General features: G+C 40.2%; 1 protein-coding gene across 2 annotated transcripts in view; it reads right to left on the bottom strand.

Annotated features, from left to right (window-relative positions):
- LOC137182847 (zinc finger protein 469) overlaps window positions 1-26,249 on the bottom strand; it is a 198,436-nt gene that overhangs the window by 135,679 nt on the left and 36,508 nt on the right. For both annotated transcript variants that reach the window (XM_067589378.1, XM_067589379.1), the window contains one exon: window positions 17,246-17,299. The gene's annotated coding sequence lies outside the window, so the exon portion shown is untranslated. The remainder of the gene's footprint in view (window positions 1-17,245; window positions 17,300-26,249) is intronic.

Genomic DNA, 26,249 nt, shown 5'->3' with positions numbered 1-26,249 from the left:
TCAGCTTCTCAGCTCTATGTTTTCAAATGTGAAATCATTTGAAGCGAAATTAAAGCTGTGGCAAGTGCAACTGGATAGGGTTAATACTGCATTTCCCTACGCTGGGAGAACAAAAGCCTGCTGTGACATTTGAATATGCTGGTGAGTGCAAAATTCCTTCAGGCATTTGGCGAGAGGTTTCAGGACATGAAAAGTAAACCAAAGGAACTGAAAATTTGCTACGCTGTTTAATGTGGAACCAGCTGATGTGCCTGACAACCTGACCAACCATGAAATCATTGTGCTGTAAAGCAACGATGAGTTCAAAGCTAGGTACAACAACCTCCCTCTGCTCGAGTTCTATAAACTGTATGTATGTCCCATTGGCTAAAAAGAAAAAAATGGACATAGCCACAAATGGATATCACTCACTGGTTTGTGGACTCCCATTTTGAATTTGGCATTTTGACTGTTGCTATGTTGGATTTTTGGAGCCAGAAGTGACCATATTTGGATGAGATGGTGAAGCTAACCTTAACACTAGCTGCTAGCTTGTTTAGCATAGTGCATTTACAGTCTATGGTTAACTGTGAAAATGCTAATGCTAATTTTCACTAGCAAAAAACCATTAAAATAAAATATACTTACTCATTAGGAAATTTGGAAAATTCGGGTCATTCTCTCATAGACTTCCATACAATCTGACTTGGACCCAGTGGAGTTGCTCCCTGCTGGCCAATAGAGAGAATTCAGGTTGGTATGGGTAGCTCCCATTCTGTAGAGACATGCACTGAAGTTTGCATCTCTGTTTGGGACAACCTACTGCTGTGAGCAGTTGTTTTCAAAACTGACTTGCAAAGATTTGGTTCTGCTCAAGACTGACTGACCCAAACTTGGAACACCAGCTGCAAGTAGCGCCATCATCACTACCATCTGACATCAGATGCCTGGCCAAAGAGAAGCAGTTCCAGCCATTGCTTTAGAGGTTAGTGGGAAGTTTTCCAATAAAAAGCATGTCAATTTAACAGTTAAATTATTATTAATACTAAAATATTAATGCAATTAGAGATAAATCTTAATTCAATAATTTTGTATGGCCCTCGAAGGATATAAAACATGAAATGGCCCTTGATTGGAAAAATGTTCCCCACCCCTGCAGTTGGGCTAAGTAGAAAAATATGTGATTTTGTAATTTGGTTGAACTGACCCTTTAAAATGATGGGTTAATGTAATCATATTGGCTCTTGCCTTTGCCATTGTGTGGTACCTGTCGAATATTTTAACCATTACATTGCATCCTTCGATTTAGTAGCCTTAAGGACCTTTTGGTGCCCAATCTTTAACACTCTGAAAAAACACTGCATGATGTCTCAGACTAACAAAGTCTGCATGTTGGGAAGATACAGGCTGCCAGTTTCCCCTCTCTTCTGTTGTTCTATTCTTTTTCTTTGCCAAAGCTCTGTAGAAGAGGAGAAGGGGGGTAAGCAATCCCTTTACTGACGACAGCTGAGACCTGGGACATGTTTTAAATTTGGACACTAATGTTGGCTCTTTTTACGGCCCTTCTGTAATATGTTTTATGTGCCTCCCAAACATTGGAACGGGATTTGCATCCCTCTCCCCCCTCTATATTCATCTCGTACATCACATGGAGGACCTGGATGTCAACGCGCGATGGGTTCCCTGCACTCTCTCCTTCCCACAGCAAAAGTCACATGGCTCCATATGATATTATGGAGCAGCAAAAAGAGAAAGAGGTGAGCAAAAGTCAGAGAAAGGTAAAGCAAAGAGCATAAATTTTTACAATCACGTTATGAGATGTTTAGAGGAAGAAAAAAATTTGAGAAAAGGAAGAAAGAAAGGTCATCATCCACTGAATGGATCCAGTGTGTCAAAGCTTTTGCTGACCCAAGCAACAAATTGCTGGCCCTTTAATTAACAACAGAGCATATTTGTGGACATGAAATGGAATATCTAATCTCCAGTCGTGGTCGGAAAGAAAAGGGAATGACTCAACCACCTCTATTTACCAATAATATACTCAAGTTTGTTTCTCGCAGCAGTTCAAAACTATACTCTATCTTGGTTTGTCCTCAGAGAACTTTTATACATCTGTAAGTACAATATTTCTGTTTACTTTTCCAAAGAACAAATTTCAGAAGTAATTTTTCAATTTGATTTAATATTATTTGTCTCGTATTAGAAATTAAAATGATTTGCTGCTCATGAGGGAAATTGTTCTTGAAAGATACAGATGATGTATTCCCCTACATAAGTCATGAGTAGCATCATATTTAAGAAATACATGCACATATGTATCCACACAGACATATATGATGTGTATAAATATGGTGTGAATAATATGAAGGTTGAGGGGCAACTCCTCCATAGTCTCATCTTTCTCTCCTGGTGAAAACAGGCCTTCTCTCACTATGGCTAGATTAATGGTGAACACATGTTAGGAGGAGGTCACTTTCTTCCAGTGGCTGCAATTTGGGATTAGTGGAAACAGTCGAATGGAAACAGCTCAGCTCCCACTCTGCCTTTCACTTAACCCCCTCCTTCTCCCAAGCCCTCCCCTCATGTTAAACCCCTCATTCATTTCCCTCAAATCACCAGTTGAATTGTAGGCTTCGTGCTCCTTCCTACAAGGTCTGCATGGTTTTTCTCTGAGGAGGAACATAAACAAGACAGACACACAAATGAGGAGAGGGACAGGGAAGGGAGAAGGGGAAAGATGAGTCTCTGGATGCTGGACACCAAAGCTCTGTGGCAGAGAAATGCACTGGCAGTCAAGCACTTCGCTGCTCCAACATTAACAGTGACAAGCTATATCGTGCACACAAAATACACACATGTACGTTTTCTGTCCTTGAGGCAAGTAGTGCTGCAATGGCATCAGTGTGAACAGTCAGACAGACACACACGCGCACATGATATCATGATAATCCCTTGCAATCCAGGCTACTGTCATGGAGGTATGAAAGCCTGCCAAGGACATGTGAGAACCGACACCAAACCAGAACAAATAAACCGCACCGTAAGTTTTTCCCCCACCGCAGGAACTGAGAGAAAAGGGAGGAAAGAAGAAAAATGGAGTGAGCAGAGAGAAAAGCTACAGAGGTTTAAAGGGGAGAAAAGCCCACAGCACGCGGCCCAGAGTGTGCCTCGCATGCAACTGCCTCCCACCCACAGAGCAAGTCTCCAACACGCTGTGCTGGTTGGGGCGAGATGGAGAAAGCTGGGACTGACGCAGTAAGAATAGCACAACTAAAGTGGAGATAAATAAAAAGATATCACGATAACAGATATCTGTATGGCACACCATGCAAGAGAGGAATAAGGACTGACAATTGAAGAGCAAAAGAAGGTGAACAAGACAGAAATATATTTGGGAAAAGTGGAAGAGGAAATCACCAAAATTGGCGAAACAATTGAGCACTAAAGGAAACAGCAGAGATGGTCTACACACAAACAGAGAAAAGAACTAAAATCTGTTATATATAATCATGATGTGTTGTGTCCACATGCAACTTGTTAAAGTAATTCGCTTTTATTTAAAGCAGCACTGATTATTATATTTACATTACCAATGGATCGAATGACTATGTGTAATGTAAGAGGGGTCACTCGTAGTGAAGAATCCACAGCATGACTCTGCAGTTCCCTTCAGTCCAACAAAACCATCACCCATTGTTATGGATATCCGGTAGCAGAAGCGGTTTTCTTCAGCAAAAAAAGCTCTAAAAGCCCACTGTACATGGAACGCAAACAGCAAATGGAAAAACAAAATGAAAAATATCAGCAACTGGCTAGTGAACACAGTAGAGCATCTAGCAGGAATTGAAGAAGACCAAACCAGCGTGAAAAGACTGAATACTGGACTTGTATTTGTCAGGTGCGCAGACGCAGGACATCAAATTAGTGCTGATGTTGCACCATGCCTGCTGGATGCATAAAAAGGCAACAGTTTTCTAAGATGTTTTCCTCACAACTTTATAAAGTCTAATATGTCATTGGTGGCTTTTGGCTTGTTCCGCTGCACACAAGTGGCCAAAAAATTATTTATTACAGCTTTAATACACCATATTATAACATTTAACCTCAGTGTGACTTTCTCATATAATATAAAGTTTTAACTTTTTAACCAGAGTTTTAATCTACTCTTAAATTATTTTTCTTATTTTGATTTGTAAGTACCAGGCACACATGCTCAATTTAAAAGTGCAGCAGACTGGAGAAGCAAATTCTGACCCTCTGTCCAGGGTGTTGCTATTGTGCCAAGTTGTCACTTGGAGGCACCATTAAGGGGCACTTAGCATAGCTTAAAAAATGACACAGTATGCATTATTACGACAGCTATAAAACTCTCTGTCTCTTTGCATCTGTGTTTCTGTATTTTATGTATCCCCCATGTGTGTATTGCATGCTTTTATACACATTGCTCATTTAAAAATTCCAGTATTCAGTTCAATGGTGTCGTTTGGGGGCATGAGGTCACTCCTGAATGTGCTTTCAAAACAGCCGGGGACAAACATTCTCTCCAAGAAGTGGCAATATCTCCATAGGAGGACACTGTTACAGACCAGAATGGGCACACAAGAGGTGAGTATGGCCAAAAGTTCGGGCAAACTGGGGAGGCAAGGGAAAAACTGCAATTAGATGAGATGTTATGGTGATGGGAGGAAGGGCAGATGAGGGGCTCAGGCTGTATATGTGGGCTGTGGACAGTGGGGGAAGGAAGCCCATGCCTGACCTCAGCTGCCGCTGCGGAAATTATCCCGCCAATTATCCAGGACGTATTCCCCTAGTGCTCCAAACACTCAGCGGCCAGCCTTTACGACCTTAGGAAACTTTCTGGGTTGTTTTACTGTGGTGACCTCACTTCAGTTAGCGTGCACTACAGCTCTGCTGGGAAGAGGGACTGCTACTTGTCACAACCAAAAAGCATGACATCAGAGGGGAAGAGAGTTTAAAGACCTGTACAACCTCTATACAGTAGTCAGCGTGGGTCGTTATGTGTGTGCCATGCAGGAGGCAGACTGATGAAAAGTAGATGTTCTAAAGGTAAAAAAAAAAAAAAAAAAGTCTTATCAGCAGCTATGTAAATAATAATAGCCCTGGGCCATATAAACTAAACACTGATTGTGATAGAAACATTTAATCAATAAGAAAATAAACCTTAATATCCCCTCGATAAGGTACATTGCCTGACAATTTACTAACAACCAATCACATCACGGAAACAAGCTATTTCTTGTTTCCTTTAGGAACACAAGCCCACTTTCCAAAATAGGCACAGCGGGGTTGCTCGTGTTATAGTAGCTAATCACGCCACATGCTATTGTTTGTTTCAGTCATTACAAACCTAAAATTAAAAACCTGAGGATGAGTAATGAGACATTAGGGGTGCCAAACCAAGCTAAAGTCAGACATAAAACAAATTGGTGATGTATATTGTTACTGTATAGTATGATGCTATTATTTACTGCCAAAAACTTCACCTTAAAATGACTGTAGTCTCCAAAACCAGCAATTAGACCCATCCTGGAACAAACAGTGAAGTACTCAGAGAAACATCCCATTACAAACTGTAACAATATCTGCTTTTTCCATTTTTCAATTTATTTAAAAAGGATTTTCTGTTTGCAGCTCATAAATTTCTTGGACATTTTTCAGATTCTGAATCTACTACTAGGACATTTTAAGCTTAAAGGTATCCAGTGGAGTTTTCTTGTAAACAAATGAAAGTTATTTTTACATCCATTGTTTTCCATGAAAACACTTGTGCATCCTCTCAAACTTGTGATAAAAACAAAGCAGGAATCCACATGTAAAAATATTTGTCCATAGCGCTACTAGTGGCCAACCCCACCAGCATCTTTAAAGGAATCTTAAAGCTCAACAGAAATGTTGGCTTAATTTGTATTATCATTACCGACTGATATAGAAAACATCACAATGTTACATCATTTTTTACCATATCGCCCATCCCTAAATTGTAAGCGAAAGAAATGAGACATATTTTAGGAGAATGTGCACTCACACAAAGCACACAAACAGGCTACTTACAGCCAAGCTGAGCAAAGAGGAATCAGGTAATAAAAGCCCCTGGCAAGATTCAAGTCATGCTTCTCAAACTGTGGGCCAATCACAATGATGTAAATAGTCTTTTGTGACCAATCAAATACCAAACTGGGGGATTTCACAACTTTATCTATTTTTACTACTGCATCTGATCTGATTTAGGCGTAGACAGCCAGGGGACTTACCATGATGCACTAAGCTCCTCTCTCCTCCATTCTCTCTCCATCTGTACACATGCCCCATTAATGCATGTTTACCAATTTGGCATCTTCCCTGGAGTTTTGTGCTTTCTCGTCTCGCTGGTGACCTTCAGTTGCAGACCACCTGCTGTCCCCTTGGTCCAGCTTGATGCCCACTGCTACTACTATTATTATTAGTCATATTTCTATTATTATTATTGTTGTTGTTATTGTTATTGTTGTTGCTGGGTTTCTCTATGTGTGTCTCTCTCCCCCCGTTCCTCCTCCCTCTTTCTCTCTCAACCCAACCAGTCAAGGCAGACGGCCGCCCACCTAGATCCCATTCTCCTCGAGGTTTCTTCCTGTTAAAGGGGAGTTTTTCCTTGCTGCTGTCGCCAAGTTCTTGCTCATGGGGGAATGTTGGATCTCTTTAAATTAAAGAATACGGTCTAGACCTGCTCTATGCAAAAAGTGCCCTGAGGAATCTTTTGTTGTGATTTGACGCTATATAAATAAAATTGACTTGACTCGACTTGACTTGACTTGACTCGACTTGACTTGATACAAGGTGTTGGCTCACAGAGAGGCTGAAGGCTGGTGGGACAGCCAAACTGGAATCAGTTAAGAGGCTGATGTCGACTGAGATCACATGGACACCCTCGCTTACATAAGCCAATCAATTCATTTGTCAGTCGTGTTAATCATAAGTAAAACAAACGCACTGTAAATCAATTTGTCTTTGTCTTGGGAACGTGGTTGAAGGGGAATACCAACAACGCAGTAACATAATAGTTAAAGGACCTTATATTTAGTACAAGAGAAAAAGTAGGAGACATAAAACAAATAAACTGTACATATAAACTGCACAATAACTGTACAAATAAACTGTACAATATATTATATCCACATATATCCTATATGTTCAGTGTCCTTATGGGGCCCAAAGAAGACTGAAGAGAGTATCACCTGATGTCTATGAAAACACAGGAAACAACGTGGTACTGTCATCTAGACCAAGTGTTCAAGACATTTCACTCACCGGAGTGTAATGCCATGTTGTAATACCATAGAAGTATCACATTCATTTTTCACAGGCAACAGAGCACGATTAATAATCCTGATCCATCCCAGTGAAACCATATGGATCTGCAGGACCGGATCCAGCAGTCAAATTATTAACATCAGTCCTTTTGTGCCTACAGGAGAGGAAGAGTTGGAGAAAGACACAAGGCAGCTCTGCTTGTTGTAGTGAGAGCACTGAAAACACTGAAATGCGCCGATGGGATCCAGACAGAAAGCGCAATAAACAGAGATCGAGTTTTCTTTTTTGACTCAATCAGCATGCAAATGAGAAACAGAAACATGAGCATGAGAACTTTGCACTGCAGAGGAAACTGAAAAATATAACAGCAGCAGAGAAGAATATATGTTCCATTCAACAGTCCAAACAAGACAATACAATCCATGTTACACTGCCTCTGATCAGATTAGTATCCCTATCTGCCCCAACCACAGACGTAGCCTGAAAGATAACTGCAGATGTGTGTTTGCATGAGAATGCGTGTGTACAAGACAAATATTCTGTTTGTGTACTGCAGTGAAATAGCTCCAGTACTCTAACAAAGCCGATGATGTATTGTGTCTATAAATGTGTTCCACCCAATCTTTCTCCTGTAAGCACCGGAGGAGGACAGATCCCCTGTGACTACTGAGAGATGACATCATTAAAACATGAAAGACATCACCATCGCATGATATTATTTGTATCTTTTTGACAAATACAGTGTTAACAATTTTAATAATGCCCTGATTCCAAGTAGATTCTCTTCTGATTTAATAAAACAGCATCTGAAAAACCTGCACCTCATAAATTGTGCCTGGGAAGCGTTTTTCCATCATTATGCAGCAGAGACTGTCTGTGTCCGTGTGTTGGTCACTCAAGAGGAGACACTGAAATCCACACAAGTTCCCATGTTGGCAGTCAGAGGAATATGTATGAACTGTGTAGACTTACAGCAGAAATCCTGTAACATGACATCAGTAAATGGAGCACTCCTTGGACCTTGGAAATGAGTTCTCAGTTAGGGCCAGGGGTCGTGAAAAAGTCAAGATTTGTTTTATCACGTGTGTGTGGAAAATGTTGCATACCACTAAATAAATGGACACCTGAATTTCAACTAGACAACATAGAAAATCTGTAGCCTAGGATAAAATCAGCACATCTATCCAGAAAAATCCAGTTTGTCCAGTGTAGCTTTAGCTGTGTAGGGTCTTGGGGGCAACAACCATGACCACCACTTGGAGTAGGTAACACAAAACTGCAAAACCTCATAAGGATTTATTAGTGGCAGACTGGGACAAGTGGAAGTTTTTGTTTGTTTGTTTGTTTTTTTTATCATACTTTTTGTGCTTTGGCATATGCTTATTATCTTGCTTATTATATTTGGTATATTTTTTTTCTTGCTAATGCAGCTGTAGATTCAAACCGGCTCTGATACCATACATCTATGTAACAAGGAGGTAGGTGACAAGGTAGGTAATAATATAACCAACAGGTAATTCTATAAATATATGTTTCTACAGACAAAAAGAATAGTAGAAGAGTTAATATGATTCATTAAATGCTCCTAAAATGGTCACAATAAACAAAGGCGCAATACACGACATTTCACACTATAAAAACAACTGAGGATTTGTAAAACATTTAATAAACTGTATTTAATCAGTGACGTGAGCAACACACTGAAGCCACCTTTATTAGAGCAAAATGCAGAAAACATGCAAAGATGCTTATTGTATTCTCATAAACAACTCACACTTCAATGTATAAGCAATTCTAAAGTCAAACCTTTGTTTTTATGAAAGGAAAATGCACAAACATACTCATGTAGGTATAACTCTTAAACCCTTGATACCCCAATAAAGTTATTCAGTTTTCTGTGAAATATTGGAAACTCTCACCTGTGTCAGTTCTTTGGCATATTGAACTTGCTCTGGTGTCATCTTTTTATGGTCGAAAGCTCTGGAAAAAGCTATAAAGTGAGGCTTGAGTTCAGAATATTTCACAAATAAGTCTTCCCGGGGTCATGAATGAAACTCTGCGTTCATGTTTTTGCCTTCAGTATTCCAGTTATTGAAGAGTTCATATGTATTATATGTAATTTTAGAGAATTAACTGTCATTGAAAATATATAATTCACCTAATAATACAGTGAAAGGATAATGTGGGACCTCATGAAGTGCTGAATGCACTGGAGCAGTCAGACCTTTAAATCTAAGTAGTTATATTTGGAGCAAAGAGCAACAGACAGACTCCAACACACACCTACACACCAGCAGTGTTTGTTTTCCATTCATATAGGATGTCTGTAGACATGGCAGCAGCGAAGACACGGCCAAAGCTATGTAGGAAATAGCTTCAAAAATAAATCTCGTTAGATATATTATTAGTTGACATAACAGTTCCAGTCATATCAATGTCAAAAGTGAGATCTAAAGCAGGAAATGGATAGGGTGGTAAAACTGGCAGCGATCAACAAATCCAAGGATTCAAAAATGAAGATTTATGAATGGCTTAAGCTCGACTGCATTTCAGAACACTGCTGTTAAATGCTTTAAGATGGTTTAGCATTTTATATACAGTAAAGTATGTTAAACTACCTCTAAAAATGGTAGCTTTACATTGGGCGTTTCATAGCTCAAGGTGTATTGCTTACAAAGTTTTTTACTGCGTGTAATACCTGGCAATGCTTCAGTCTGGCTCTGTGTCAGTCTGGCAGTGTAATCTACATCTAAATATCAAACAGACAAGTTACAGTTTGATCAAAGTAAATTGAAAACAAACTAAGAAAAAGAGTAATAAAACAAGTATGTGTTTATGAGCTGTGTTAATAATGTATGTATAAATAATTCCCTGACAGCATTGGATTGTTGTTCATACAAGATTTTTCTTTTCCCACAATTCTATTGACAATAACACACAGTAACAAGAAACTAATTGATTCATTGCTTTACGGGTAGAAGTGCAGTTTGTCTTTGTATTTCTTTTTAATGGCCTGTTTGATAGATGGTCCAGTCCTCTTTGAGTACTTTCCCACAAAGGTAGAGGGCCAGAGGGTGGAGCGAGGGGCAATGAAGCAACGAGTAGGGAGAAAAGGAAAAAGGAGGGAGAGTGTGACAAAGAAGAGGCGAGTTAAAGTGAAGGAGAAAAGCGGTAGTGGACATGAAAATGTAATAGTAAGAATTGGTGGAAGGCTGGAGAAGAGAGCTCCATTTATAAATGTATCCAGTCAGTCTCGGCATGGGGGCATACAGTGGCCTGACCACTGAGAGTCCCAGCTAAGGGGGGTACAGTCTGAAGGCAGAAGGAGCAATCCAAGGGGGTAAATTGGGGTTCCTAGAAAAACACAAATCATTCATTCATTTTCCTCCTCCTCCCCTGATGCTTCAGCCCTCTCTCTCTTAGAAAAGGAAATGATCAGCGACTGCTGTTTAAGCCGTTTAAGGCATAAGCAGGCCCAGTTTTGTACACAGACTCATTCGATTATGGCGTCACTATGGAAAATGGATGTCCATCCAAAGGTTTGGTCCTGTGTCGTATCAATATCTCTGAGCCTCTAATTGTTGTCCGATTAAGGAAACATCAAGAAAGCACATTATTCCTCTGTCAAGTTTACGAGGCCTCAACTGTTCACACATATACATTTTGTCATAAACTGCATTTTATAGATATTTTCACAACTGTTACGGGATGCGTAAAAAGGAGCTGGGACGCACTCACAAAACAATTCAGTAGACTATTTTTTAGGGGCTTTAAGGTCAGTTTTATATCCTTGGGGACGCAATCATATTTGATAAGTTAGATAATTTTCCTAGACCATATCCTCATTTTCCCTGAGTAAGCTATTATCCCATAATTTTCCACATTAGTATCCCCATTTATGAATATGAATGAAAGCTTGTCAAAAAAATTCCATATCACTCCATTTTCCACGCTGATTGCTGCTACTTAAGCATTCCAGACTGGTGCGTGTCATTACGTCTGTCTAATCCCACATTACTCTCCATTACTGAGACATGGCTTAATGATTGCACTATCTCTACAAATTAGGCTACCGCTGTTTTTCTCCCTCTCACGCACACACACACACACACACACACACACACACACACACACACACATGCACTGTGAGATATGCCCATACACAAGCAAACAAACTTGTACATGCATGTTTTCAGTTCATGCATGGCTCTGTCTTTGAGAAACCCTTCCCAAGCCATTTAATTCATGCAAGACTTTGAGTAGCCACTAGCCAGTGATGTATATATTTTAATGTATAGCTTATAATGTCATCCATGTATGACACACATTTTATTGGATGATTTACTGGTTAAGAGTTCCTACAGAAACCCACCCAGCATTACAGAATGAATGGAATGAAATCTAAACGTAAATCAGCTCATGGGGTCATTCTGTAAGGCAAGACTCCAGCTCAGGGAATTGGGTCTGTGCACACTCACAGAATAACACACACACACACAAACACACACCACTAAAGCCAAGGATGGATATGCTGTATAAAAGACATGTCTTTCCAGATATATTGTGGCTTTTACTGCAGTTGGCTTGTGTTCCACTTATCGCCCTTTACTTTTACACACACAGTATATCACTCAGCTGCCTCCCAGCTCACTCCACTGCTAATCCAGTGGGCCAGTGAGCCAGTGGGGAAGCCCAGACTATCACTGGAGGAGGGGTCATCAGGCAGGGCAAATAGAGTGCAGGATTACACCTACAGCCAGATCACACAAAACCTTTTTAACTGTTGAAGACTTTTGTTTATGCATGTGCATGCATGCTACAAATGCATAGTGTATACTTTATATTAAAACAACTGTGCACATCCTGCGCCTATAGTATGCCACATAAAACTAGAGCTAAGTATCATTTGAAATGCTAGTGTCTAGAGCATAAAAGTCCATAATTACTTTCGTTGTGGACTTTTATGTCCATCTGTTGTTGTTGGGTTTTTTTTTAAATCAGTTAATTAATTGTTAAATCTATAAAATACAAAAAAATTCTAAAAAAAACTATCCATGACAGTTTCACAGAGCCCATGCTGCAACCAGAAAATGACATAAACAATTAACTAATTCTCAATATTGTACGACTAATCAATTAATCAACTAATTGTTTCAGCACTACTAGTACTGGTGGCAAATTATTTTTTCAATACCTTACTTTGATTAACATGTTTTCATTTAACAAGAGTGCCAAAGTTCTCAAATACTACGCACAAGCAGTCATACAAGAACTTAAATAATGATAAATTTAAAAAATCGTACCAAAAAATAAATAAAACTAGCAAAATTAGGAACAAAGACTCAAAGAAGAAATGAACAACGTTAAAAATCTGATGGATGCCAGCTTTTGGTACTTTACAGTAACGCCACAGACCGATGAAGTACTTGATACCCAGTCCGACCCTGCCAGTGAGAACATTAGCTCATAAATATGCACATACAGTACACATTAATGTACACTATATCATGTAGTGTGTGACCACACCCAAACCAATGTAAGCCCTTTATTCAAAACATATTCAGTTTATATGCACAGAAACCTCAGCTCTAACTTGCGTATGTGGACCATGCATTGACCACAACAGTAGTGAATGTTTGAGGTTTGGTGGCACAGAGGGACAGCAGCTGATCCCGAGGGGAGGCCTGAGTCATCCAGCTGAGCAAACAGATGAGGCTGGAGTCCAGACACTGTCAATAAAAGGCTGAGCTCTGAACTAACACGTGGACTAATGCAACCCAGGAGGGCAAGAATTGGCAAGTTGTCTCAAAATGCTGAATGCTGATGAAAGTTTGCAAGACCTTCAACGCCACCACCCAAAAGGAAAACACAAATAAATGTAGAGAAATCACACTGTGAGGAAATATTCTGGAGAAGTGATTTAAGCAGCTCAGTTCCTGAAAGTTAAGAATCTTTTAAAACATTGAAGTTGTGCATTAACTTAAAGTCTGGTTTTCTTTTAAACTACATGTAGTGCAAAACTAATGAATCATGGTTTTCTGTGTTCTGCAGACATTTTTGATTTCTTATGTGGAAGGGTTGCACAAATGAAGGTGATAATATTCCATAAAATTACGTGTTGTTTTCCGAGGAGTATGCCATTGTGCAAAAATGATTTTTATAGGGAACAAACTTTCTACAAATGCTAAAATGTCCATCTTACCATTAATGCAAGCGTGCCAATGCTGCAGAAAACCAACCTCAACACCATGGGGTTAATACCACATCTCCACACATCAGGCAGAGTGGAAAAACTCACTCTTGGGCCATTGTGGTCTTATTAGGACCAGTTTGTCTGTTCTGGCATAAGACACTGTCAGATTGACGCCTTAGGTTGGACCTGCCTCCTGTAGCTGTAAGTCATGGCTGGTTAGTTCTAATTAAAAACATCACACCTTCCAGCTGTAATTTAACCCATGGCTGCACACATGACACACACAAAAATATGCTCACACACTGAGCAGGATCTCTGACACAGCCCTTATACAACATTATCTGGTTATGAAAGTTCTGCCAACACTATAGCTCCTCCGAGCTCAGGATGATTGCTGCTCTGCTCCTACAGAAGATCAGCATGGTGGCTCAGAGACCAATAGTGCAGTCAGTGACCGATGTCTGTGTGTGTGTGTGTGTGTGTGTGTGTGTGTGTTTCAGCCTTCCCATATAAATACTAGTGTAGCGATCTGTCTTAGCGAGTAGAATTATCTCACCCAAATGGCAGAATATTTTCCCTATTTAATAAAAAATAAGCCCTGAAGGCTACATAGGGAACTAAATGACTATTAAGAGGGGGTGTTTTTTTGCAGTTTGGGCAGCCTTGACAGTAAAGTGAAAACAGCTGAGAAGTGATACGGTGCAATCATCACCAGGGCTGGAAATTAGTCTGGATTTGTAATTTAGTGTTTAACTCTCTTACATTGCAAATAACTGTATTACTCCTGTGTAGTGTGTCTGTCTTTAGATATGAAACACTTCATATTTGTCTTCTTAGTGACTACATACTATGACAACAGTGACTAATACATTACAACTTCGATCCTACACCTTCTCAAAATTAAAACCATACAGTATGTCCTGACAGAGACACACACTGGACTAATTCTGTTCATTGTATGTTGCTTTGGAAAAGAGCATCAATTAAACACCTTAAATATGTTTTATTTATTTTTTGCAGACAATAGGCTAGAAGTCTTGGTAGCTTAATGAGTAGAGTATGACATGGTCGCAGGTTTGATGCCTACGGTGGAGTGCAGCTGTATGCATCATGCAGTTAAAGCCACTTCGTAAAAGGTTAAAAGGGGGTTAAAGTGGACAGATCATTACAATAATCAGTTCACATCCTACAAAATGAGAGCAAGCTGTGCACGAGTATGATTACACTAACAGCTAAGCCACTCCTTATAGATAACTTCTGCCTGACACGTGCAAAGTGAGGAAAGATTCATGCCCCATAAAAAATGTCAGAATCTCCTTGGTAGCAAATAAGCCATAAAATGCAGAGGCAAAAATCTCCGGCATCTGCTTTTCAAAAGGGCCATAAGGGAGTCTAGGCTTTCTCTTGGTTACATAAACAATGGAGCTTTAAAGTCCAAATGCCTTTAACAGTACAGCTACTGCCTGGCCACTACGACTGTTTCCTCCCTTCCTCTTTGCACAAGCTCACCCTATAGGCCACGTTGGCTGAGTAAAGCAACGTCCTAAAATGAACTGAGCTCCAAAATTCCAACAAGGTTCATAACCATATGCTTTTTTTAAGTATAAACATTTTCACCATCATTTCAGAAAAACTAAATGATGTGAGATATACATATCACTACATCAAGGTCTCATAAAATTGCAGGACAGACTAAATTACAAGGGAGGAAAATAAAGGTTACGAACACAATTAATGTTGACAGAAAGCTAAATAAAGGATTTACGAGAAAATGAAATATAAAAGCAGAGGGTGAGAGAGGAAGGACAATGTCATGCTCCTTTGAACGTTCCCAGCCTGAGAAAAGACAACACCAGCTCTTGTTAAATTTGTTTACATCTTTCAAGCAACTCATTGTTTTTAACAAGGCCAAGAACTTTCTCAAAAGCAGAAAACTGAGCTTTGTTTTTATTTGAGAGAAAAAGGGGAAAGTGAGCATTTCCCTCGATGTGAGCCAGCAAGTATTTTATTAGAAGTGATAGTGCATGTGTCTATGTGCGTGTGTTTTTGTGTGTGTGTGTGTGTGTGTGTGTGGGTGGGTAGGAGAGTGCGTTGAGCGTGTGTGTGAGTGTTTACACAGCTGAAGTGGAGAGCGGAATCACTTCACCTGGCGGTGGCTCCTGGGGTGTCTGCTGTGATCCCATTAAAAAGCAGACAGGCTCTGGCACCCTCTCCAGAAAACAAGAGGACTTCACTTACCAAAATATCCCCGCAATAGAGCTCAAAAAGCAAGCCAAATCCCTACAAACCCCTGCTGAATTTACTTAGGGGGCAAATGGTTCCCTCTCTAAACTCCTGATAGCTGATTGCTCTGGCAGCATTCAGGTGGATCTGCTGAGTGGCCTCCAGCCCAGTTTCCACTCCATTCAAGTTTCCACTCAGACCCAGACTTGCCTCCACACCTCCCTCTCGTCTCTCTTGCTCTCGCTCCAACCCTCCTTCTTCACATCCTCCCCCTTAGGCCCAATCCAAAAGCCAAAAACATTCACGCCAGATTTAGTATTACCTCCATATCTGTAGGTGTTTAATAATCTATCTATCTGTCTGACTGTCTGTGTTGCACTCCCTCTCTTTCCTCTGGTCCTCCCTTTCTGCTTACCCAACATCAACTTGTGTTGTAGCTGTGCCCGGAGCTTCCTGCTGGATGGGGTTCACCAGTGAGAAGACATCATGCTGAGCACAATTATGGTGAAGCTTAAACCAAACTCAACAGCCCCACTCCTTGATTTATTGTCCTCACTAATAGCTCTTCTGAGTCATGGTCTGAGTTACGGGACAGAGGACTGCAAAGCCCGCTCCAGCATTACTATACACTATCAATCCCCAGCACTTCTCAGTTGCACCACACTCAACCTGCCTGCATGCCTGCCTGTTTCCAGGAAAACAGGGAGGCCTTAAAGGCCCCACTGTGATACCGAGTGCTGGGGGATTGACAAGCCTCCAGTGCTCACTCACTTCTCTAAACAAGGCCTTTTCACATTACACACACACTTAGACAAGCATGCATGCCCTCAGTCAAACTGTACACACAAGCACAGACACTCACAAACATCCTCATATGAAAACACACAAGTGTAAGCCTTGCGTCGCAGTCTGCAGAGCACGAGGCCAAGCCCGCTGCTTGCTAATCTTCTGGTTACTGTCCTGCAGTCAACAGAAATAAAGTGGGAAGACCAGAACCAATTAGCAATGAGGGTGAAAGTGGGGGAGAAGGCGGGCCAATGAAGAAGCATGCTGCGGTCCAGCAGGGCCTGTAATGTGGATCAAAGCAGCAGAAAGTGGACTAAGTCTCTGTTTCATTATCCTGCTGTCTCAGCCCAGCTCTGTTTACCGGCCTGATTGAGCTGCACTGCGAGCAGATCAATGGCTGCTCCCTTATCGTTTGTGCACCGTCCAGACCAATAAACCTCATATCCATACATAAACAAGCTGCCAGATCCTGCAGGGAAAACCAGTAGTGTGGTTCACAGAGTGAAGCAGTCTTGCGTGTAATTAAAGCAAAGATAAAGCAATTAAAATCACAGCATCGGATTCACACACTGTGGGAGGTAGGGGAAAGGGGGACTGTGGATTAAAATGATAACCGCATTTTAACCACAACCAGACAGGCAGAGGGGGAGTGTGTATATCTGTGAGTGTGTGTATAGGTCTGTATAAAGGTTTGTGCTTGAATATTTGATAGCAAAACATAAACAACTTTTCGGTAAGTGGAGATTCAAACCATACCTGTGTGGCCTTTGGTTTTTGGCAAATCAGGAGAGGTGAAGGTCAAACGTGGGGCTGAAGGAAACAAAAGGAAAGTATGTTATGCAGCTGTAGCCAGATGCTGCCAATAAACTGGGTCATCCTCAGGTCATTTACAGAAATCTACAGTACCAATTTCAGCAGCTGTAAAACAAAAGATTTATGTCATCCATTAGTGATGTAAAGGCAAAATGAGATGAGATCAAAGTGTAGCAGCAACATAATTTCATTGAATTTAGCAGATTGTGTACACTGGTTTTTATAGCAGACTGTAAAGATAAGTGAGATCACATTTTTATTTACAATTATAAACCATCAATCTTCCTTTTCCTAAGCTGATTTTAATAAAAATCAAATACAACTCATTTCTTATAGCAGTCCTATCTCACAGGCAACTTCTGGACATGCAAACAGGGTGTGGAATCTTCAACAGTCATAAACATTTGACAAGACTGCAGCAGAGATGAACAAGTTAATAAAAGTGGCCTATTGATATGGAATTTTTGATGATTTAGAACAGGACCGAGCAAGAACAGCCATCATAAAACTGTTAAGTAAATCTTTCTTGTTCCTGTGGGACAATTTTCTTTGTGGCCAGTAGTCGTAGACACACACTAAACAAACAAATAAATCAACAGCTTCAAGTCATCTGAGCAGCTAAGTTTTTATTCCACTAGCCACTAACGCTTAATTTGATTTCTAAAGCTAACATACTGACTGAAAAACTGGCTAGGTGCTGATGGTAGAGATGGGAAAAGAAATATCGTAATCATAAAAGCATCATCATGATATGGTTCAAATTTACAGAATCCTGCAATAAGGGGTCGACCATGAACCTTGTGATCATTTCCTCTCATCTCTTTAGTATTGACTCAATAATAAGGCATCAAATACCCAAAAATACTTTATAAAAGGCACCTAATGTCTATGAGTACAAAAATGTGTGCTGCCAACATAACAATACACATAGTCCGTCATGTATGAGGGCTGTGTTTATGAGTCACTCACAAAATGAATAAACACACCTACAGTAAGAATAGTCGAGTAACACCATTCATGAGCTGAACAGATTTACTCTATGCAGCAGGTCAACAGCTACACAATACATACTCAAAGTAACTCAAGGCCAAACTAAATATTTAGCCAAAGAAGCACCTCTTACAAGGCAACAAGCCTGACACCATGTTAGAATTTTGGCATTAGAGGAGGCACTTTACACAACTGTTGAGAGACAAAAATTAAGGCGAGCAAAGCTTTGCTCAAAAGTAGCAATTGTCTTGTGTTTTCTCCTTGTACTCTTGAATCTCCTAGAATCCAGGTTACCCAAAACCACTGCTATTATGTGGCACTCTCACGTGCCCTTTTGCCTCTGGAGAAGGGTTTTGATGATTGACGTATACTCCAAACACCTGTACACATTCCACCTCAACAAGATCTATGGTAAGTGCCTACAGCACAGCAATGAACTGTAGAGAGGGTTAACAACATGGCACATGCCTGAACTTATACTGTGGGAAATATGCATTGTGCACACATACATGCATATAAAACATACATACACACAAGTGCCAGACAGACTGTGCAGTCCTGTTTTGATAGGCAATGAGTTGAGTGTTGGAGATGAGGATGTGTGTGAAAGATTGGGGCTGCTCAGAAGCCCCTGTGCATGAAGCCTTGGAACGCACACATGGAACATGTAATTGAATGAGAAACGGTCTCTCGCTGGCTCAAGACAGTTTTCTGGCATGGTAATAAAAGCATGAGGTCGGTACGAGCTTTAGGTTTTTGCTGCCTTCATTCTGTTTGCAGCACTTTTATTTGGTTAGCCCCTTTAAGTACTCGCACTACATCCACCCTGTGCCAAAGCATGCATAATGTCATGAACCTGCGTTGTTCAATACTTTACAAAAAGTATAAATCAGATCTAATAAAGAGTGGAAAAGACCTGTTTCCAGGAGAGAGAGAAAAAGAGAGATTGGCATAATGGTTGGCTGTGCTGCTGCTGCTGCTGCTCCTGCTGCTGCTGCTGCTGCTACTCTCCAATGTTGCAGGTCTGCCAAAATGGACGAGTGCTGCGCTCCTGGTTTCAGGATTTTATCACAACCACACATCCACCCACACACAGCCAGTCCTCTCTCTGCTCTGCTTCTCAACCCACGCCCTGACAATATCACTGCCATTCACACTTACATAAACCAAAGGCAGCCGTGAGGAATGAGTCAGCGGCATGCTGATAAGTATCGCAACAAAGAGGTGCAGCAGTTACATGCACGCAAACAAAAATAAATGGTAACGTGTGCGCCAGACAAGGGTTGACATTCTAAGTGATTTACAATCTATGGCCACAGAGAAATAAACCATATGTGTCAACAAGCTCTTAGCTTTACTTGCTTTTTGCAAGCTTGCTGCCATAATCAACAGAAAATATCTCGTTCTACTGACTCCCCGGGAAAGTTTTAATTATCTCTTAGAGGATCCAAAATAGAAGCCCATTCCCTTATTTGTGTGGGACCAGTAATACATGGAGTAGAGTGCTGCAGTCTAACCTCTTTCATTTTCACAGTTTTTTCCACATATGATTGTTTTAACTGGGGAGAGAAGTTTGATCTTGAAATTCTCTTGGCTGTTTTAGTAGGCTTCGTAATGAGGGTAGAATGAAAACCAACATGCCCCAGCAACTCTTTGATGTCTGATGAAGTCAGGACCATATAGGACTGATCTGCCATAAAACTGTCATAAAGTGATACATGGAATAGAGACAAATTTCAGGGACAAATTTCAAGTAGTAGTAGTAGTTCAAGTAGTGGTTATGGTTAGGGTTAGGGTAAGTCTCAGAGAAATGAATGTAAGTCTATGTAATGTCCCCAAAAGGATCATAATCTTTGTGTGTGTGTGTGTGTGTGTGTGTGTGTGCGTGCGTGTGCAAACAAAGTATTTTTTATCTACAGAGATCTTTGGGAATGTTTTGATGAACTGCGCAACAATAATAACTTAGGAAATTTTGGTGTCCAACTTCCTTTTATTTATTCATGATTAATTGATTATAATGCATCATTTAAACTTCTACTGAGTTGTATTTGTGTTAAATTACTCTACAGTTATTCACTATTAATCTAAGAGTTAGAGTTTACTTTAGAAATAGTGTCAGGTTGAGGTTAGGAAAAAACAAGAAGTGAGGTTAAATGAGGTAACGTTCTCTTTGACAATGTTTACATTGTGAACAATGAAGACCACAAACATCAAGACATTTTTCATTTGGTTATTGATTTGTTTCTTAGATCAGTGATGAGACCACTTTTGGCACAGAAGGCCCTTGTGAAGTGCTGACATGAGACATCCAAACTCGTAACTGCTGAGTGAATGATAGCAGTTGTTATTTTTTTGGCCGTTCGCTTGTTCATCACTTCTGAGATTCATAATTTTTTACTGCTCTTTCATGGTCTTTTGTTTCTTGATTAGAGCCTCGCTTCTTTCATTCGTCAACAAACGTTTTATAGAACATTTCAAATTGTCTTTAAACCGCAGCCTTGGACAGTGGAGCCATGTGTTGTTTATATGAAAGAGGAGGGTGATCAGACGTCCCAAAAAATTCGCGACAGTTTCAAATTACGTACATTTGTCCCAAAACCTGAATCTTGTCCTGTTTGTCCCGAAAATTAGACTAAACCTGAGACTAAACCTTTTGATTAGCCTAATAAAACATTAAATACTGATCATTGTGAAGCATCCCTTTGGTGTTGCCCACAGACGGGCACTGTTTTGTCCGTAGCCTTCATGAATTATGGCTGTTGTAGTTTTTTTTAGCCGTGCACGGTATTGCGGCAAATTGATAAACAACAATGCATAGCAGCGACGTTGTTGAATTAAAACATTAACGGAGGGAAATTAAATCATCCTGATGACATGAAAAAAAAAAAATGAATTTTATGTAACAGATAATGATTTACACACTCATACATACAACATAGTCATTGTGTTTCTTTTTGCTAATGACAGACAGTTGACTTCATGAAAAACAATATTTTTTAGCATTGAGTTTTGACTTTTTTTTACTGTTCGTTGACACTAAATGTAATGTACTGGAGGCCCACCGTGGCCACATGACCACACCCACCTCCAACTCCCCTGTCCTGAATTTCACCCATTCTCATCTGGTCACCCTATGAAAGAGGTATCCAGCCAACCTGACATGCAACTTCTCAGATATGGTATGAACACTCCACATGCCAGCCCACTGTGAGTCAGTGAGCTGCAGCTCAGTATCACAATCATTGATCTTTTTTTTGACTGTGCTTTTACTGGTAGAGAGCAGAAATGCAGGACATTTCTGATTGCTTCCCAAAAGAATGTGATAACTTCGATCTAACAATCATAACACAGACACCAGTCTGCTCAATGTAAAACCATGCAGGGAAATGCTGCTGTCTCACTGCTGTTAAAACATTCATCTTGGCAGTACATATTTTTAGAAAAGTGAACATGGACAAGAAGTGAATTGCAGCAAAGCCGCCAGAGCTAATGGTACTGTATGCTATGCCATTGACAGTTGAACCACTTTCATGTAATCTGTCCCCACAAGCTTATGAGGATCACTTGAGTCTGTAGAGATGTACCAAAAAGGCAAATGACACTTTGTTGAACATCCATTTTTTGTCACCATTTAGTTGAGTGTGGACTTAAAACTATCCAAATGAAGTGTTACTGAAAAAAAGCATTCAATACACCACTTTTCACTGAGTGATTTCTTTCAGTTCCAAATGATTTCATGGATGTCACTCCAATTTCATGGTACTGCAGGTGCTCCCAAATGTCAAACAAAGGCCAGACTTAAAATCAGAAGTCTGACCTGGTTTCAAAACGAGATTATCAATGTGTTTCACAACTTCAGACCACACTTCAGGAAAGTGAATATTTACTGAAAATGAGTCGATGGGGGAGTTTAACGGATTTAAAGGAAATAAATGAATGGTTTTGGCTTTGAGTCATCAAGCTGAAGTTTGGCTGTCATGTGTCCTGTAAACCCAGACACCCTTGTGATGGTTGGTTTTAGTCACAGGTTTATATGAAGACAGAGCAGTGATTATGGGGGAAGGTTTTTGAGGGGCAATGAAAAGCAGACTGTATCTCAATGAGCAAGTCTTGTGATTAACTCCACATTTTCTTTCTGGCACACACAGATTCTCTTTTGTTTTGTTTCTATCCATCTATCTCTGTCATTTGCACACAAATACACTGGCACAGACACAAAACCAGGCAGTCTTACACTCACACATAGCCAAGAAAAACAAAGTGCCGCCACGGCAACAGGTTTAGAAACTAAACGTTACAAAAGGAACAACGAAAAACACTGGTAGTGTCATTAGGATAAAATCTATGAGCCAAACTTTTACGTAAGGGATTACAGTTATGTGCACAACCTGAAATGCTGTCTACACTGTAAAACTCACTTAGAGGGTTGGGTTTCAGTTTTGTCCCTGATAAATCACTGTCCCAAGTGCATGTGATGAGTGTTGACCTGAACGGGAGCCATGAGAAAAATCCAATCCTCTTCAAGTGATCCTAAAGATATGGCCTATCAGCTGGACTGAGACATAACTGGATGATCCCAGTCCCCTAATTTGTTGAAACCAGCATGACATATTGTTATTTCTGTTTCTAATTAGGTACAAGTCCAGCCTTTTTCTGAATTATTATCCATCTGGGTATCAGACGCTGGTGTACTGCAGTCCCACCTGCATAAAGAACACTGGTTCCAAGCCCTAGTAGTGACCCAAAAGTCTTTAACACTGCTTCATTGCACAGCTAACATGCAAGTATTTCTTTAAGGTTTACAGACCTAATTGTAAACACATTGAGAGCACAGCTCTAAATATGTAGACTCAGGGTTGCCAATCAATAAGAAGAAAAGAAACCCATTATAACTGCAAAGTAACAACTTCAGGCTATTATTTTGGCAGAAGTACCCTATTATAACTTTGTTTTTGCCACATAATCCATATTAATTATGATAAGAAGCCTTATTATTCACCCTCAGGACTAAAAAGGCTGGAGAAGTTTTCACAAAGCTTATTCAGTCTAGGCTTTGCTGCAGGTTATCAGACGTATTTCTCCCACAGGCCGGTGATGTTTTGACATTATTTGACATTATTAAAGCCCATTAAACAATCACTCTACAGGCTACAGTCCTGACTAAAAGTTAAATGAAAATATCACCTGCTTGTACTGTAGATGATGATCATGATTATGAATCCAAGCCACAGAGGGAAAAAATAGTTCAAGATTCAAATAACATATGAAATTTGATGTTTTTCAGCATATTTTTTTAAAAACTACGCTAAAAAGCTCATTTATTTGAGCCTCTTTCATTCAAATGCAATTCAGTTGACAATGTCAACATATTGTATATCCTCCACTGTCATGGTTATCATGTTTAAGCAGATCCTAAATTGGCAAGACATGCAAGTCAAAACAAATATCTAAAGTAATCCACGGTTGATACATAGCATTTTCAATCATAGAGTTCACAGGGTCAGATAGATATTCAGTCATATGATGAGCTGTTTATGTGTACAGTCAATCTGCAGGAAGCATCAGGATCCTAAATCAAGATCATGCTGTAATCCAAACCGACATCCCTCTTGAAACCAGTAGTCATGACAGCCCGAGGCCAAATCACACTTCTGCAGGAACAAAAAACATCACAGCAGTCAGGACAGAAACACAAACACCAATATCAGCCACACCAAAACCTATCCTATCATATATCCCTCTGCCAGCAGAACTAGAGAGCCAGGAACCTACACAACGTTAAACCACACGTCCCTAGTGATTCGGGGGCAGAGTGAATGAAAATCCAGATGCATATGACACTAAGATTTCCCTGACAGATATGGGAGCTTACACATGTAAAATTATTATCATTAATAGTAGTGGTAGTTTTATAACTGAGTAGTAGAAATAGAAGTCTGAGCTCTTGTTAGAAAATACTTAAACGTAGCACTACTTAAAAACAAATCACCAGGCTATGGACTCACAAAATGCTCTCTTGTGGTCCAAACCAGCTAGTCCATTGATTTATAGAGAGCAGAGCAGTGGTATCACATTCTTGTTGGACTACAGGCCAAAACACACCAGCCCTATTATTTTCAACATACAACCCCCACACTGGTGGCAGCTAGGCGTGTGCCGGCGCGCATCAACACGTGGCCCAACAGCACTGTCCTATTTCCAGCCTTTTTCCAGAGAAAAAGCTGTTGTTGTACTTCAATACAGTGTTGGCCCAACTACAGATATTATTTATTAGTTTGTTGCTTGCTTTTCACTGTAGTTTTAACGATTTCACTGCCTGTATCATATTATTTTTTCAAGTTATTAATCAAAAATAGACAACTACAATAGTCAACTCACCCATGCCATTTCGTTGTCTTGCACTTTACTCATAGAACTAGAGTTACATCCAACTACTATATTGACGCGCTACAGCGCAACGCTTTCTATTGGTGCAAGGGACGGCACTTGACGCACGTCATATGACACACCATAGCACTGCAGCAGTGGTGTGTTTTAAGGCACTCTCTGGCGATGGAGACCGCTATTCAACTCAATCATGGCAAACACCCATTTACCTGACATTCCCCTCTAACCCCTTCCAGCCCCCTCCTGGCTACTGGACATAATGACTTAGTCCTGCCAAGTCAGAACTGTTTGTCAGGCACTGAAACATAAAACACAACACTAAAAGTGGAGGTTCCTTTTTAGTTACAACCCGTTCTGCCAAGAAATTAAATTCATGAGAAGGTTTGTCTACAATAAGACATTAAATCCCTACGAGATGGGAATGCCGGATTTTATTCCGCCTACAGGAGGAGCATTCAATGGAAAGTGTGGGAGAGGAGAGGTTCTCGTCAGAGTCAAAGTATACTGCAAATGTACTCAAGTGGTTATTTGGTGTAGGAAGAGTTTGTGCTGGAATTGGACGGAGGCATGTACTGTATCTCTGAGGGAGCTAAAGGCATTTGGTATCGTGGTCAGTTTGGATTCGGAGCCAGCGTTAAGAGTGTGCCTTGTGTCTGAAACAATGCTTTTGAATTACAGCACATTGTTTGAGGTTAGGGCATGTGGTTGAGTAGAGTTCTAGTGCACATTGTGAACTTCACTGTCTGCTCCTCTTCATTTAAATCTCAGCAGACTCCACCAAAAAATGTTGGCTCTTACATCAAAAGTTTAAATGCAAAGTCTTATTCAATGACCTACATGCATCTGTGGTATCACACTGTTGCTGTTGGTTAGTAAAACAGTAACCTCAATATCCTAAAATATCTCTTGTTCAGAAGTTGATTTGGCTGCATGACCTGTTGGACTACCATTAACAAGAAACATCTTGCTTTCAGTAATGTTATGTCTCTCTCAGTATTATTATCTGACGATTGATTTATGGACTAAATTCATCTTCGGTCCACTGAGAATTAAGAAGTGTCAAAAAAACAGCTGAGACAAGCAATTCAAACATGCAGGCCAGCACAGTGACATTTATAAAGGTATGTTAATGTAACATTATATATCATATATCATATGAATGATCAGCTGCTCTGCAGTGGAGAGCACAGATGGCTGTGATAATGCTAGGTGGGAAGAAGCAGCAGAGAGACAGCAGTCCTGTTCAAACAGCCAGAGTTTAAAAATGACAACTGGATTTACTGAGGAGAGTCAGTCTGCAGAGCTGAGTGACATGGGCAGTGTGTGTGAAAAAGGAAACAGTGCCCTTTCCACTGACCTCAAGATAGACGAGAACAACACCTGTGGCCATGGTAACTGCACACAACAAACATGGTGGCAGCTGTAGCCTCAAAAATGCTTAGAAGGCATAAAAAATTAAAATTCATGACAAAAATGAGACTAAAATTAAAATGACTATGCATTTTCCTATGAATTAGACTAAAACTAAATCAAAATGAGGTGCCAAAATTAACACAGCCACACACTACAG

Source organism: Thunnus thynnus, chromosome 5, assembly GCF_963924715.1.
Source record: "Thunnus thynnus chromosome 5, fThuThy2.1, whole genome shotgun sequence".
NCBI classification, from domain to species: Eukaryota; Metazoa; Chordata; class Actinopteri; order Scombriformes; family Scombridae; genus Thunnus; species Thunnus thynnus.
This window is presented reverse-complemented; position numbering and strand designations above follow the sequence as displayed.